This window comes from Equus caballus, unplaced genomic scaffold (assembly GCF_041296265.1).
Source record: "Equus caballus isolate H_3958 breed thoroughbred unplaced genomic scaffold, TB-T2T haplotype1-0000016, whole genome shotgun sequence".
NCBI lineage: Eukaryota > Metazoa > Chordata > Mammalia > Perissodactyla > Equidae > Equus > Equus caballus.
Window position 1 is genome coordinate 1,529,373 of NW_027222391.1, and position 15,343 is coordinate 1,544,715.

Here is a 15,343-nt window from a genome sequence, read left to right on the forward strand (position 1 = left end):
GCCTGATCTGGCTGAAGTAGGACTTCTGCTCTGGGTGTGCTACTTTGCCCTAGAGCTGAAAGGCACAACGTGCAGGCTTCTTTCCAAAGGGCGAGTTGGGCCCCACAGCATCTTGCTTCCAGCTCTTTGGGAAGCTAAGAAACAACTCGCTCTGCACAGTGCTCTTACAGCCTAGTGGGAACATCTCTTCCAAAGGCCTGTGAAACGCAGTTTCTTTGCAGGCCTGATCTGGCTGAAGTAGGACTTCTGCTCTGGGTGTGCTACTTTGCCCTAGAGCTGAAAGGCACAACGTGCAGGCTTCTTTCCAAAGGGCGAGTTGGGCCCCACAGCATCTTGCTTCCAGCTCTTTGGGAAGCTAAGAAACAACTCGCTCTGCACAGTGCTCTTACAGCCTAGTGGGAACATCTCTTCCAAAGGCCTGTGAAACGCAGTTTCTTTGCAGGCCTGATCTGGCTGAAGTAGGACTTCTGCTCTGGGTGTGCTACTTTGCCCTAGAGCTGAAAGGCACAACGTGCAGGCTTCTTTCCAAAGGGCGAGTTGGGCCCCACAGCATCTTGCTTCCAGCTCTATGGGAAGCTAAGAAACAACTCGCTCTGCACAGTGCTCTTACAGCCTACCGGGAACATGTCTTCCAAAGGCCTGTGAAACGCAGTTTCTTTGCAGGCCTGATCTGGCTGAAGTAGGACTTCTGCTCTGGGTGTGCTACTTTGCCCTAGAGCTGAAAGGCACAACGTGCAGGCTTCTTTCCAAAGGGCGAGTTGGGCCCCACAGCATCTTGCTTCCAGCTCTTTGGGAAGCTAAGAAACAACTCGCTCTGCACAGTGTTCTTACAGCCTACCGGGAACATCTCTTCCAAAGGCCTGTGAAACGCAGTTTCTTTGCAGGCCTGATCTGGCTGAAGTAGGACTTCTGCTCTGGGTGTGCTACTTTGCCCTAGAGCTGAAAGGCACAACGTGCAGGCTTCTTTCCAAAGGGCGAGTTGGGCCCCACAGCATCTTGCTTCCAGCTCTTTGGGAAGCTAAGAAACAACTCGCTCTGCACAGTGCTCTTACAGCCTACCGGGAACATCTCTTCCAAAGGCCTGTGAAACGCAGTTTCTTTGCAGGCCTGATCTGGCTGAAGTAGGACTTCTGCTCTGGGTGTGCTACTTTGCCCTAGAGCTGAAAGGCACAACGTGCAGGCTTCTTTCCAAAGGGCGAGTTGGGCCCCACAGCATCTTGCTTCCAGCTCTTTGGGAAGCTAAGAAACAACTCGCTCTGCACAGTGCTCTTACAGCCTAGTGGGAACATGTCTTCCAAAGGCCTGTGAAACGCAGTTTCTTTGCAGGCCTGATCTGGCTGAAGTAGGACTTCTGCTCTGGGTGTGCTACTTTGCCCTAGAGCTGAAAGGCACAACGTGCAGGCTTCTTTCCAAAGGGCGAGTTGGGCCCCACAGCATCTTGCTTCCAGCTCTTTGGGAAGCTAAGAAACAACTCGCTCTGCACAGTGCTCTTACAGCCTAGTGGGAACATCTCTCCCAAAGGCCTGTGAAACGCAGTTTCTTTGCAGGCCTGATCTGGCTGAAGTAGGACTTCTGCTCTGGGTGTGCTACTTTGCCCTAGAGCTGAAAGGCACAACGTGCAGGCTTCTTTCCAAAGGGCGAGTTGGGCCCCACAGCATCTTGCTTCCAGCTCTTTGGGAAGCTAAGAAACCACTCGCTCTGCACAGTGCTCTTACAGCCTAGTGGGAACATCTCTTCCAAAGGCCTGTGAAACGCAGTTTCTTTGCAGGCCTGATCTGGCTGAAGTAGGACTTCTGCTCTGGGTGTGCTACTTTGCCCTAGAGCTGAAAGGCACAACGTGCAGGCTTCTTTCCAAAGGGCGAGTTGGGCCCCACAGCATCTTGCTTCCAGCTCTTTGGGAAGCTAAGAAACAACTCGCTCTGCACAGTGCTCTTACAGCCTACCGGGAACATGTCTTCCAAAGGCCTGTGAAACGCAGTTTCTTTGCAGGCCTGATCTGGCTGAAGTAGGACTTCTGCTCTGGGTGTGCTACTTTGCCCTAGAGCTGAAAGGCACAACGTGCAGGCTTCTTTCCAAAGGGCGAGTTGGGCCCCACAGCATCTTGCTTCCAGCTCTTTGGGAAGCTAAGAAACAACTCGCTCTGCACAGTGTTCTTACAGCCTACCGGGAACATCTCTTCCAAAGGCCTGTGAAACGCAGTTTCTTTGCAGGCCTGATCTGGCTGAAGTAGGACTTCTGCTCTGGGTGTGCTACTTTGCCCTAGAGCTGAAAGGCACAACGTGCAGGCTTCTTTCCAAAGGGCGAGTTGGGCCCCACAGCATCTTGCTTCCAGCTCTTTGGGAAGCTAAGAAACAACTCGCTCTGCACAGTGCTCTTACAGCCTACCGGGAACATGTCTTCCAAAGGCCTGTGAAACGCAGTTTCTTTGCAGGCCTGATCTGGCTGAAGTAGGACTTCTGCTCTGGGTGTGCTACTTTGCCCTAGAGCTGAAAGGCACAACGTGCAGGCTTCTTTCCAAAGGGCGAGTTGGGCCCCACAGCATCTTGCTTCCAGCTCTTTGGGAAGCTAAGAAACAACTCGCTCTGCACAGTGCTCTTACAGCCTACCGGGAACATGTCTTCCAAAGGCCTGTGAAACGCAGTTTCTTTGCAGGCCTGATCTGGCTGAAGTAGGACTTCTGCTCTGGGTGTGCTACTTTGCCCTAGAGCTGAAAGGCACAACGTGCAGGCTTCTTTCCAAAGGGCGAGTTGGGCCCCACAGCATCTTGCTTCCAGCTCTTTGGGAAGCTAAGAAACAACTCGCTCTGCACAGTGCTCTTACAGCCTAGTGGGAACATCTCTTCCAAAGGCCTGTGAAACGCAGTTTCTTTGCAGGCCTGATCTGGCTGAAGTAGGACTTCTGCTCTGGGTGTGCTACTTTGCCCTAGAGCTGAAAGGCACAACGTGCAGGCTTCTTTCCAAAGGGCGAGTTGGGCCCCACAGCATCTTGCTTCCAGCTCTATGGGAAGCTAAGAAACAACTCGCTCTGCACAGTGCTCTTACAGCCTACCGGGAACATGTCTTCCAAAGGCCTGTGAAACGCAGTTTCTTTGCAGGCCTGATCTGGCTGAAGTAGGACTTCTGCTCTGGGTGTGCTACTTTGCCCTAGAGCTGAAAGGCACAACGTGCAGGCTTCTTTCCAAAGGGCGAGTTGGGCCCCACAGCATCTTGCTTCCAGCTCTTTGGGAAGCTAAGAAACAACTCGCTCTGCACAGTGTTCTTACAGCCTACCGGGAACATCTCTTCCAAAGGCCTGTGAAACGCAGTTTCTTTGCAGGCCTGATCTGGCTGAAGTAGGACTTCTGCTCTGGGTGTGCTACTTTGCCCTAGAGCTGAAAGGCACAACGTGCAGGCTTCTTTCCAAAGGGCGAGTTGGGCCCCACAGCATCTTGCTTCCAGCTCTTTGGGAAGCTAAGAAACAACTCGCTCTGCACAGTGCTCTTACAGCCTACCGGGAACATCTCTTCCAAAGGCCTGTGAAACGCAGTTTCTTTGCAGGCCTGATCTGGCTGAAGTAGGACTTCTGCTCTGGGTGTGCTACTTTGCCCTAGAGCTGAAAGGCACAACGTGCAGGCTTCTTTCCAAAGGGCGAGTTGGGCCCCACAGCATCTTGCTTCCAGCTCTTTGGGAAGCTAAGAAACAACTCGCTCTGCACAGTGCTCTTACAGCCTAGTGGGAACATGTCTTCCAAAGGCCTGTGAAACGCAGTTTCTTTGCAGGCCTGATCTGGCTGAAGTAGGACTTCTGCTCTGGGTGTGCTACTTTGCCCTAGAGCTGAAAGGCACAACGTGCAGGCTTCTTTCCAAAGGGCGAGTTGGGCCCCACAGCATCTTGCTTCCAGCTCTTTGGGAAGCTAAGAAACAACTCGCTCTGCACAGTGCTCTTACAGCCTAGTGGGAACATCTCTCCCAAAGGCCTGTGAAACGCAGTTTCTTTGCAGGCCTGATCTGGCTGAAGTAGGACTTCTGCTCTGGGTGTGCTACTTTGCCCTAGAGCTGAAAGGCACAACGTGCAGGCTTCTTTCCAAAGGGCGAGTTGGGCCCCACAGCATCTTGCTTCCAGCTCTTTGGGAAGCTAAGAAACAACTCGCTCTGCACAGTGCTCTTACAGCCTAGTGGGAACATCTCTTCCAAAGGCCTGTGAAACGCAGTTTCTTTGCAGGCCTGATCTGGCTGAAGTAGGACTTCTGCTCTGGGTGTGCTACTTTGCCCTAGAGCTGAAAGGCACAACGTGCAGGCTTCTTTCCAAAGGGCGAGTTGGGCCCCACAGCATCTTGCTTCCAGCTCTTTGGGAAGCTAAGAAACAACTCGCTCTGCACAGTGCTCTTACAGCCTACTGGGAACATCTCTTCCAAAGGCCTGTGAAACGCAGTTTCTTTGCAGGCCTGATCTGGCTGAAGTAGGACTTCTGCTCTGGGTGTGCTACTTTGCCCTAGAGCTGAAAGGCACAACGTGCAGGCTTCTTTCCAAAGGGCGAGTTGGGCCCCACAGCATCTTGCTTCCAGCTCTATGGGAAGCTAAGAAACAACTCGCTCTGCACAGTGCTCTTACAGCCTACCGGGAACATGTCTTCCAAAGGCCTGTGAAACGCAGTTTCTTTGCAGGCCTGATCTGGCTGAAGTAGGACTTCTGCTCTGGGTGTGCTACTTTGCCCTAGAGCTGAAAGGCACAACGTGCAGGCTTCTTTCCAAAGGGCGAGTTGGGCCCCACAGCATCTTGCTTCCAGCTCTTTGGGAAGCTAAGAAACAACTCGCTCTGCACAGTGTTCTTACAGCCTACCGGGAACATCTCTTCCAAAGGCCTGTGAAACGCAGTTTCTTTGCAGGCCTGATCTGGCTGAAGTAGGACTTCTGCTCTGGGTGTGCTACTTTGCCCTAGAGCTGAAAGGCACAACGTGCAGGCTTCTTTCCAAAGGGCGAGTTGGGCCCCACAGCATCTTGCTTCCAGCTCTTTGGCAAGCTAAGAAACAACTCGCTCTGCACAGTGCTCTTACAGCCTACCGGGAACATGTCTTCCAAAGGCCTGTGAAACGCAGTTTCTTTGCAGGCCTGATCTGGCTGAAGTAGGACTTCTGCTCTGGGTGTGCTACTTTGCCCTAGAGCTGAAAGGCACAACGTGCAGGCTTCTTTCCAAAGGGCGAGTTGGGCCCCACAGCATCTTGCTTCCAGCTCTTTGGGAAGCTAAGAAACAACTCGCTCTGCACAGTGCTCTTACAGCCTAGTGGGAACATCTCTTCCAAAGGCCTGTGAAACGCAGTTTCTTTGCAGGCCTGATCTGGCTGAAGTAGGACTTCTGCTCTGGGTGTGCTACTTTGCCCTAGAGCTGAAAGGCACAACGTGCAGGCTTCTTTCCAAAGGGCGAGTTGGGCTCCACAGCATCTTGCTTCCAGCTATTTGGGAAGCTAAGAAACAACTCGCTCTGCACAGTTCTCTTACAGCATAGAGGGAACATTTCTTCCAAAGGCCTGTGAAACGCAGTTTCTTTGCAGGCCTGATCTGGCTGAAGTAGGACTTCTGCTCTGGGTGTGCTACTTTGCCCTAGAGCTGAAAGGCACAACGTGCAGGCTTCTTTCCAAAGGGCGAGTTGGGCCCCACAGCATCTTGCTTCCAGCTCTTTGGGAAGCTAAGAAACAACTCGCTCTGCACAGTTCTCTTACAGCCTAGTGGGAACATCTCTCACAAAGGCCTGTGAAACGCAGTTTCTTTGCAGGCCTGATCTGGCTGAAGTAGGACTTCTGCTCTGGGTGTGCTACTTTGCCCTAGAGCTGAAAGGCACAACGTGCAGGCTTCTTTCCAAAGGGCGAGTTGGGCCCCACAGCATCTTGCTTCCAGCTCTTTGGGAAGCTAAGAAACAACTCGCTCTGCACAGTGCTCTTACAGCCTACCGGGAACATGTCTTCCAAAGGCCTGTGAAACGCAGTTTCTTTGCAGGCCTGATCTGGCTGAAGTAGGACTTCTGCTCTGGGTGTGCTACTTTGCCCTAGAGCTGAAAGGCACAACGTGCAGGCTTCTTTCCAAAGGGCGAGTTGGGCCCCACAGCATCTTGCTTCCAGCTCTTTGGGAAGCTAAGAAACAACTCGCTCTGCACAGTGCTCTTACAGCCTAGTGGGAACATGTCTTCCAAAGGCCTGTGAAACGCAGTTTCTTTGCAGGCCTGATCTGGCTGAAGTAGGACTTCTGCTCTGGGTGTGCTACTTTGCCCTAGAGCTGAAAGGCACAACGTGCAGGCTTCTTTCCAAAGGGCGAGTTGGGCCCCACAGCATCTTGCTTCCAGCTCTTTGGGAAGCTAAGAAACAACTCGCTCTGCACAGTGCTCTTACAGCGTAGTGGGAACATCTCTTCCAAAGGCCTGTGAAACGCAGTTTCTTTGCAGGCCTGATCTGGCTGAAGTAGGACTTCTGCTCTGGGTGTGCTACTTTGCCCTAGAGCTGAAAGGCACAACGTGCAGGCTTCTTTCCAAAGGGCGAGTTGGGCCCCACAGCATCTTGCTTCCAGCTCTTTGGGAAGCTAAGAAACAACTCGCTCTGCACAGTGCTCTTATAGCCTACCGGGAACATGTCTTCCAAAGGCCTGTGAAACGCAGTTTCTTTGCAGGCTTGATCTGGCTGAAGTAGGACTTCTGCTCTGGGTGTGCTACTTTGCCCTAGAGCTGAAAGGCACAACGTGCAGGCTTCTTTCCAAAGGGCGAGTTGGGCCCCACAGCATCTTGCTTCCAGCTCTATGGGAAGCTAAGAAACAACTCGCTCTGCACAGTGCTCTTACAGCCTACCGGGAGCATGTCTTCCAAAGGCCTGTGAAACGCAGTTTCTTTGCAGGCCTGATCTGGCTGAAGTAGGACTTCTGCTCTGGGTGTGCTACTTTGCCCTAGAGCTGAAAGGCACAACGTGCAGGCTTCTTTCCAAAGGGCGAGTTGGGCTCCACAGCATCTTGCTTCCAGCTATTTGGGAAGCTAAGAAACAACTCGCTCTGCACAGTTCTCTTACAGCATAGTGGGAACATCTCTTCCAAAGGCCTGTGAAACGCAGTTTCTTTGCAGGCCTGATCTGGCTGAAGTAGGACTTCTGTTCTGGGTGTGCTACTTTGCCCTAGAGCTGAAAGGCACAACGTGCAGGCTTCTTTCCAAAGGGCGAGTTGGGCCCCACAGCATCTTGCTTCCAGCTCTTTGGGAAGCTAAGAAACAACTCGCTCTGCACAGTGTTCTTACAGCCTACCGGGAACATCTCTTCCAAAGGCCTGTGAAACGCAGTTTCTTTGCAGGCCTGATCTGGCTGAAGTAGGACTTCTGCTCTGGGTGTGCTACTTTGCCCTAGAGCTGAAAGGCACAACGTGCAGGCTTCTTTCCAAAGGGCGAGTTGGGCCCCACAGCATCTTGCTTCCAGCTCTTTGGGAAGCTAAGAAACAACTCGCTCTGCACAGTGTTCTTACAGCCTACCGGGAACATCTCTTCCAAAGGCCTGTGAAACGCAGTTTCTTTGCAGGCCTGATCTGGCTGAAGTAGGACTTCTGCTCTGGGTGTGCTACTTTGCCCTAGAGCTGAAAGGCACAACGTGCAGGCTTCTTTCCAAAGGGCGAGTTGGGCCCCACAGCATCTTGCTTCCAGCTCTTTGGGAAGCTAAGAAACAACTCGCTCTGCACAGTGCTCTTACAGCCTACCGGGAACATGTCTTCCAAAGGCCTGTGAAACGCAGTTTCTTTGCAGGCCTGATCTGGCTGAAGTAGGACTTCTGCTCTGGGTGTGCTACTTTGCCCTAGAGCTGAAAGGCACAACGTGCAGGCTTCTTTCCAAAGGGCGAGTTGGGCCCCACAGCATCTTGCTTCCAGCTCTTTGGGAAGCTAAGAAACAACTCGCTCTGCACAGTGCTCTTACAGCCTAGTGGGAACATCTCTTCCAAAGTCCTGTGAAACGCAGTTTCTTTGCAGGCCTGATCTGGCTGAAGTAGGACTTCTGCTCTGGGTGTGCTACTTTGCCCTAGAGCTGAAAGGCACAACGTGCAGGCTTCTTTCCAAAGGGCGAGTTGGGCCCCACAGCATCTTGCTTCCAGCTCTATGGGAAGCTAAGAAACAACTCGCTCTGCACAGTGCTCTTACAGCCTACCGGGAACATGTCTTCCAAAGGCCTGTGAAACGCAGTTTCTTTGCAGGCCTGATCTGGCTGAAGTAGGACTTCTGCTCTGGGTGTGCTACTTTGCCCTAGAGCTGAAAGGCACAACGTGCAGGCTTCTTTCCAAAGGGCGAGTTGGGCCCCACAGCATCTTGCTTCCAGCTCTTTGGGAAGCTAAGAAACAACTCGCTCTGCACAGTGTTCTTACAGCCTACCGGGAACATCTCTTCCAAAGGCCTGTGAAACGCAGTTTCTTTGCAGGCCTGATCTGGCTGAAGTAGGACTTCTGCTCTGGGTGTGCTACTTTGCCCTAGAGCTGAAAGGCACAACGTGCAGGCTTCTTTCCAAAGGGCGAGTTGGGCCCCACAGCATCTTGCTTCCAGCTCTTTGGGAAGCTAAGAAACAACTCGCTCTGCACAGTGCTCTTACAGCCTACCGGGAACATCTCTTCCAAAGGCCTGTGAAACGCAGTTTCTTTGCAGGCCTGATCTGGCTGAAGTAGGACTTCTGCTCTGGGTGTGCTACTTTGCCCTAGAGCTGAAAGGCACAACGTGCAGGCTTCTTTCCAAAGGGCGAGTTGGGCCCCACAGCATCTTGCTTCCAGCTCTTTGGGAAGCTAAGAAACAACTCGCTCTGCACAGTGCTCTTACAGCCTAGTGGGAACATGTCTTCCAAAGGCCTGTGAAACGCAGTTTCTTTGCAGGCCTGATCTGGCTGAAGTAGGACTTCTGCTCTGGGTGTGCTACTTTGCCCTAGAGCTGAAAGGCACAACGTGCAGGCTTCTTTCCAAAGGGCGAGTTGGGCCCCACAGCATCTTGCTTCCAGCTCTTTGGGAAGCTAAGAAACAACTCGCTCTGCACAGTGCTCTTACAGCCTAGTGGGAACATCTCTCCCAAAGGCCTGTGAAACGCAGTTTCTTTGCAGGCCTGATCTGGCTGAAGTAGGACTTCTGCTCTGGGTGTGCTACTTTGCCCTAGAGCTGAAAGGCACAACGTGCAGGCTTCTTTCCAAAGGGCGAGTTGGGCCCCACAGCATCTTGCTTCCAGCTCTTTGGGAAGCTAAGAAACAACTCGCTCTGCACAGTGCTCTTACAGCCTAGTGGGAACATCTCTTCCAAAGGCCTGTGAAACGCAGTTTCTTTGCAGGCCTGATCTGGCTGAAGTAGGACTTCTGCTCTGGGTGTGCTACTTTGCCCTAGAGCTGAAAGGCACAACGTGCAGGCTTCTTTCCAAAGGGCGAGTTGGGCCCCACAGCATCTTGCTTCCAGCTCTTTGGGAAGCTAAGAAACAACTCGCTCTGCACAGTGCTCTTACAGCCTACTGGGAACATCTCTTCCAAAGGCCTGTGAAACGCAGTTTCTTTGCAGGCCTGATCTGGCTGAAGTAGGACTTCTGCTCTGGGTGTGCTACTTTGCCCTAGAGCTGAAAGGCACAACGTGCAGGCTTCTTTCCAAAGGGCGAGTTGGGCCCCACAGCATCTTGCTTCCAGCTCTATGGGAAGCTAAGAAACAACTCGCTCTGCACAGTGCTCTTACAGCCTACCGGGAACATGTCTTCCAAAGGCCTGTGAAACGCAGTTTCTTTGCAGGCCTGATCTGGCTGAAGTAGGACTTCTGCTCTGGGTGTGCTACTTTGCCCTAGAGCTGAAAGGCACAACGTGCAGGCTTCTTTCCAAAGGGCGAGTTGGGCCCCACAGCATCTTGCTTCCAGCTCTTTGGGAAGCTAAGAAACAACTCGCTCTGCACAGTGTTCTTACAGCCTACCGGGAACATCTCTTCCAAAGGCCTGTGAAACGCAGTTTCTTTGCAGGCCTGATCTGGCTGAAGTAGGACTTCTGCTCTGGGTGTGCTACTTTGCCCTAGAGCTGAAAGGCACAACGTGCAGGCTTCTTTCCAAAGGGCGAGTTGGGCCCCACAGCATCTTGCTTCCAGCTCTTTGGCAAGCTAAGAAACAACTCGCTCTGCACAGTGCTCTTACAGCCTACCGGGAACATGTCTTCCAAAGGCCTGTGAAACGCAGTTTCTTTGCAGGCCTGATCTGGCTGAAGTAGGACTTCTGCTCTGGGTGTGCTACTTTGCCCTAGAGCTGAAAGGCACAACGTGCAGGCTTCTTTCCAAAGGGCGAGTTGGGCCCCACAGCATCTTGCTTCCAGCTCTTTGGGAAGCTAAGAAACAACTCGCTCTGCACAGTGCTCTTACAGCCTAGTGGGAACATCTCTTCCAAAGGCCTGTGAAACGCAGTTTCTTTGCAGGCCTGATCTGGCTGAAGTAGGACTTCTGCTCTGGGTGTGCTACTTTGCCCTAGAGCTGAAAGGCACAACGTGCAGGCTTCTTTCCAAAGGGCGAGTTGGGCTCCACAGCATCTTGCTTCCAGCTATTTGGGAAGCTAAGAAACAACTCGCTCTGCACAGTTCTCTTACAGCATAGAGTGAACATTTCTTCCAAAGGCCTGTGAAACGCAGTTTCTTTGCAGGCCTGATCTGGCTGAAGTAGGACTTCTGCTCTGGGTGTGCTACTTTGCCCTAGAGCTGAAAGGCACAACGTGCAGGCTTCTTTCCAAAGGGCGAGTTGGGCCCCACAGCATCTTGCTTCCAGCTCTTTGGGAAGCTAAGAAACAACTCGCTCTGCACAGTTCTCTTACAGCCTAGTGGGAACATCTCTCACAAAGGCCTGTGAAACGCAGTTTCTTTGCAGGCCTGATCTGGCTGAAGTAGGACTTCTGCTCTGGGTGTGCTACTTTGCCCTAGAGCTGAAAGGCACAACGTGCAGGCTTCTTTCCAAAGGGCGAGTTGGGCCCCACAGCATCTTGCTTCCAGCTCTTTGGGAAGCTAAGAAACAACTCGCTCTGCACAGTGCTCTTACAGCCTAGTGGGAACATGTCTTCCAAAGGCCTGTGAAACGCAGTTTCTTTGCAGGCCTGATCTGGCTGAAGTAGGACTTCTGCTCTGGGTGTGCTACTTTGCCCTAGAGCTGAAAGGCACAACGTGCAGGCTTCTTTCCAAAGGGCGAGTTGGGCCCCACAGCATCTTGCTTCCAGCTCTTTGGGAAGCTAAGAAACAACTCGCTCTGCACAGTGCTCTTACAGCCTAGTGGGAACATGTCTTCCAAAGGCCTGTGAAACGCAGTTTCTTTGCAGGCCTGATCTGGCTGAAGTAGGACTTCTGCTCTGGGTGTGCTACTTTGCCCTAGAGCTGAAAGGCACAACGTGCAGGCTTCTTTCCAAAGGGCGAGTTGGGCCCCACAGCATCTTGCTTCCAGCTCTTTGGGAAGCTAAGAAACAACTCGCTCTGCACAGTGCTCTTACAGCCTAGTGGGAACATCTCTTCCAAAGGCCTGTGAAACGCAGTTTCTTTGCAGGCCTGATCTGGCTGAAGTAGGACTTCTGCTCTGGGTGTGCTACTTTGCCCTAGAGCTGAAAGGCACAACGTGCAGGCTTCTTTCCAAAGGGCGAGTTGGGCCCCACAGCATCTTGCTTCCAGCTCTTTGGGAAGCTAAGAAACAACTCGCTCTGCACAGTGCTCTTACAGCCTACCGGGAACATGTCTTCCAAAGGCCTGTGAAACGCAGTTTCTTTGCAGGCTTGATCTGGCTGAAGTAGGACTTCTGCTCTGGGTGTGCTACTTTGCCCTAGAGCTGAAAGGCACAACGTGCAGGCTTCTTTCCAAAGGGCGAGTTGGGCCCCACAGCATCTTGCTTCCAGCTCTTTGGGAAGCTAAGAAACAACTCGCTCTGCACAGTGCTCTTACAGCCTAGTGGGAACATCTCTTCCTAAGGCCTGTGAAACGCAGTTTCTTTGCAGGCCTGATCTGGCTGAAGTAGGACTTCTGCTCTGGGTGTGCTACTTTGCCCTAGAGCTGAAAGGCACAACGTGCAGGCTTCTTTCCAAAGGGCGAGTTGGGCCCCACAGCATCTTGCTTCCAGCTCTATGGGAAGCTAAGAAACAACTCGCTCTGCACAGTGCTCTTACAGCCTACCGGGAGCATGTCTTCCAAAGGCCTGTGAAACGCAGTTTCTTTGCAGGCCTGATCTGGCTGAAGTAGGACTTCTGCTCTGGGTGTGCTACTTTGCCCTAGAGCTGAAAGGCACAACGTGCAGGCTTCTTTCCAAAGGGCGAGTTGGGCTCCACAGCATCTTGCTTCCAGCTATTTGGGAAGCTAAGAAACAACTCGCTCTGCACAGTTCTCTTACAGCATAGTGGGAACATCTCTTCCAAAGGCCTGTGAAACGCAGTTTCTTTGCAGGCCTGATCTGGCTGAAGTAGGACTTCTGTTCTGGGTGTGCTACTTTGCCCTAGAGCTGAAAGGCACAACGTGCAGGCTTCTTTCCAAAGGGCGAGTTGGGCCCCACAGCATCTTGCTTCCAGCTCTTTGGGAAGCTAAGAAACAACTCGCTCTGCACAGTGCTCTTACAGCCTAGTGGGAACATCTCTTCCAAAGGCCTGTGAAACGCAGTTTCTTTGCAGGCCTGATCTGGCTGAAGTAGGACTTCTGCTCTGGGTGTGCTACTTTGCCCTAGAGCTGAAAGGCACAACGTGCAGGCTTCTTTCCAAAGGGCGAGTTGGGCCCCACAGCATCTTGCTTCCAGCTCTTTGGGAAGCTAAGAAACAACTCGCTCTGCACAGTGCTCTTACAGCCTAGTGGGAACATCTCTTCCAAAGGCCTGTGAAACGCAGTTTCTTTGCAGGCCTGATCTGGCTGAAGTAGGACTTCTGCTCTGGGTGTGCTACTTTGCCCTAGAGCTGAAAGGCACAACGTGCAGGCTTCTTTCCAAAGGGCGAGTTGGGCCCCACAGCATCTTGCTTCCAGCTCTATGGGAAGCTAAGAAACAACTCGCTCTGCACAGTGCTCTTACAGCCTACCGGGAACATGTCTTCCAAAGGCCTGTGAAACGCAGTTTCTTTGCAGGCCTGATCTGGCTGAAGTAGGACTTCTGCTCTGGGTGTGCTACTTTGCCCTAGAGCTGAAAGGCACAACGTGCAGGCTTCTTTCCAAAGGGCGAGTTGGGCTCCACAGCATCTTGCTTCCAGCTCTTTGGGAAGCTAAGAAACAACTCGCTCTGCACAGTTCTCTTACAGCATAGTGGGAACATCTCTTCCAAAGGCCTGTGAAACGCAGTTTCTTTGCAGGCCTGATCTGGCTGAAGTAGGACTTCTGCTCTGGGTGTGCTACTTTGCCCTAGAGCTGAAAGGCACAACGTGCAGGCTTCTTTCCAAAGGGCGAGTTGGTCCCCACAGCATCTTGCTTCCAGCTCTTTGGGAAGCTAAGAAACAACTCGCTCTGCACAGTGCTCTTACAGCCTAGTGGGAACATCTCTCCCAAAGGCCTGTGAAACGCAGTTTCTTTGCAGGCCTGATCTGGCTGAAGTAGGACTTCTGCTCTGGGTGTGCTACTTTGCCCTAGAGCTGAAAGGCACAACGTGCAGGCTTCTTTCCAAAGGGTGAGTTGGGCCCCACAGCATCTTGCTTCCAGCTCTATGGGAAGCTAAGAAACAACTCGCTCTGCACAGTGCTCTTACAGCCTACCGGGAACATGTCTTCCAAAGGCCTGTGAAACGCAGTTTCTTTGCAGGCCTGATCTGGCTGAAGTAGGACTTCTGCTCTGGGTGTGCTACTTTGCCCTAGAGCTGAAAGGCACAACGTGCAGGCTTCTTTCCAAAGGGCGAGTTGGGCCCCACAGCATCTTGCTTCCAGCTCTTTGGGAAGCTAAGAAACAACTCGCTCTGCACAGTGTTCTTACAGCCTACCGGGAACATCTCTTCCAAAGGCCTGTGAAACGCAGTTTCTTTGCAGGCCTGATCTGGCTGAAGTAGGACTTCTGCTCTGGGTGTGCTACTTTGCCCTAGAGCTGAAAGGCACAACGTGCAGGCTTCTTTCCAAAGGGCGAGTTGGGCCCCACAGCATCTTGCTTCCAGCTCTATGGGAAGCTAAGAAACAACTCGCTCTGCACAGTGCTCTTACAGCCTACCGGGAACATCTCTTCCAAAGGCCTGTGAAACGCAGTTTCTTTGCAGGCCTGATCTGGCTGAAGTAGGACTTCTGCTCTGGGTGTGCTACTTTGCCCTAGAGCTGAAAGGCACAACGTGCAGGCTTCTTTCCAAAGGGCGAGTTGGGCCCCACAGCATCTTGCTTCCAGCTCTTTGGGAAGCTAAGAAACAACTCGCTCTGCACAGTGCTCTTACAGCCTAGTGGGAACATCTCTTCCAAAGGCCTGTGAAACGCAGTTTCTTTGCAGGCCTGATCTGGCTGAAGTAGGACTTCTGCTCTGGGTGTGCTACTTTGCCCTAGAGCTGAAAGGCACAACGTGCAGGCTTCTTTCCAAAGGGCGAGTTGGGCCCCACAGCATCTTGCTTCCAGCTCTTTGGGAAGCTAAGAAACAACTCGCTCTGCACAGTGCTCTTACAGCCTAGTGGGAACATCTCTTCCAAAGGCCTGTGAAACGCAGTTTCTTTGCAGGCCTGATCTGGCTGAAGTAGGACTTCTGCTCTGGGTGTGCTACTTTGCCCTAGAGCTGAAAGGCACAACGTGCAGGCTTCTTTCCAAAGGGCGAGTTGGGCCCCACAGCATCTTGCTTCCAGCTCTTTGGGAAGCTAAGAAACAACTCGCTCTGCACAGTGCTCTTACAGCCTACCGGGAACATCTCTTCCAAAGGCCTGTGAAACGCAGTTTCTTTGCAGGCCTGATCTGGCTGAAGTAGGACTTCTGCTCTGGGTGTGCTACTTTGCCCTAGAGCTGAAAGGCACAACGTGCAGGCTTCTTTCCAAAGGGCGAGTTGGGCCCCACAGCATCTTGCTTCCAGCTCTTTGGGAAGCTAAGAAACAACTCGCTCTGCACAGTGCTCTTACTGCCTAGTGGGAACATCTCTTAGAAAGGCCTGTGAAACGCAGTTTCTTTGCAGGCCTGATCTGGCTGAAGTAGGACTTCTGCTCTGGGTGTGCTACTTTGCCCTAGAGCTGAAAGGCACAACGTGCAGGCTTCTTTCCAAAGGGCGAGTTGGTCCCCACAGCATCTTGCTTCCAGCTCTTTGGGAAGCTAAGAAACAACTCGCTCTGCACAGTTCTCTTACAGCCTAGTGGGAACATCTCTCCCAAAGGCCTGTGAAACGCAGTTTCTTTGCAGGCCTGATCTGGCTGAAGTAGGACTTCTGCTCTGGGTGTGCTACTTTGCCCTAGAGCTGAAAGGCACAACGTGCAGGCTTCTTTCCAAAGGGTGA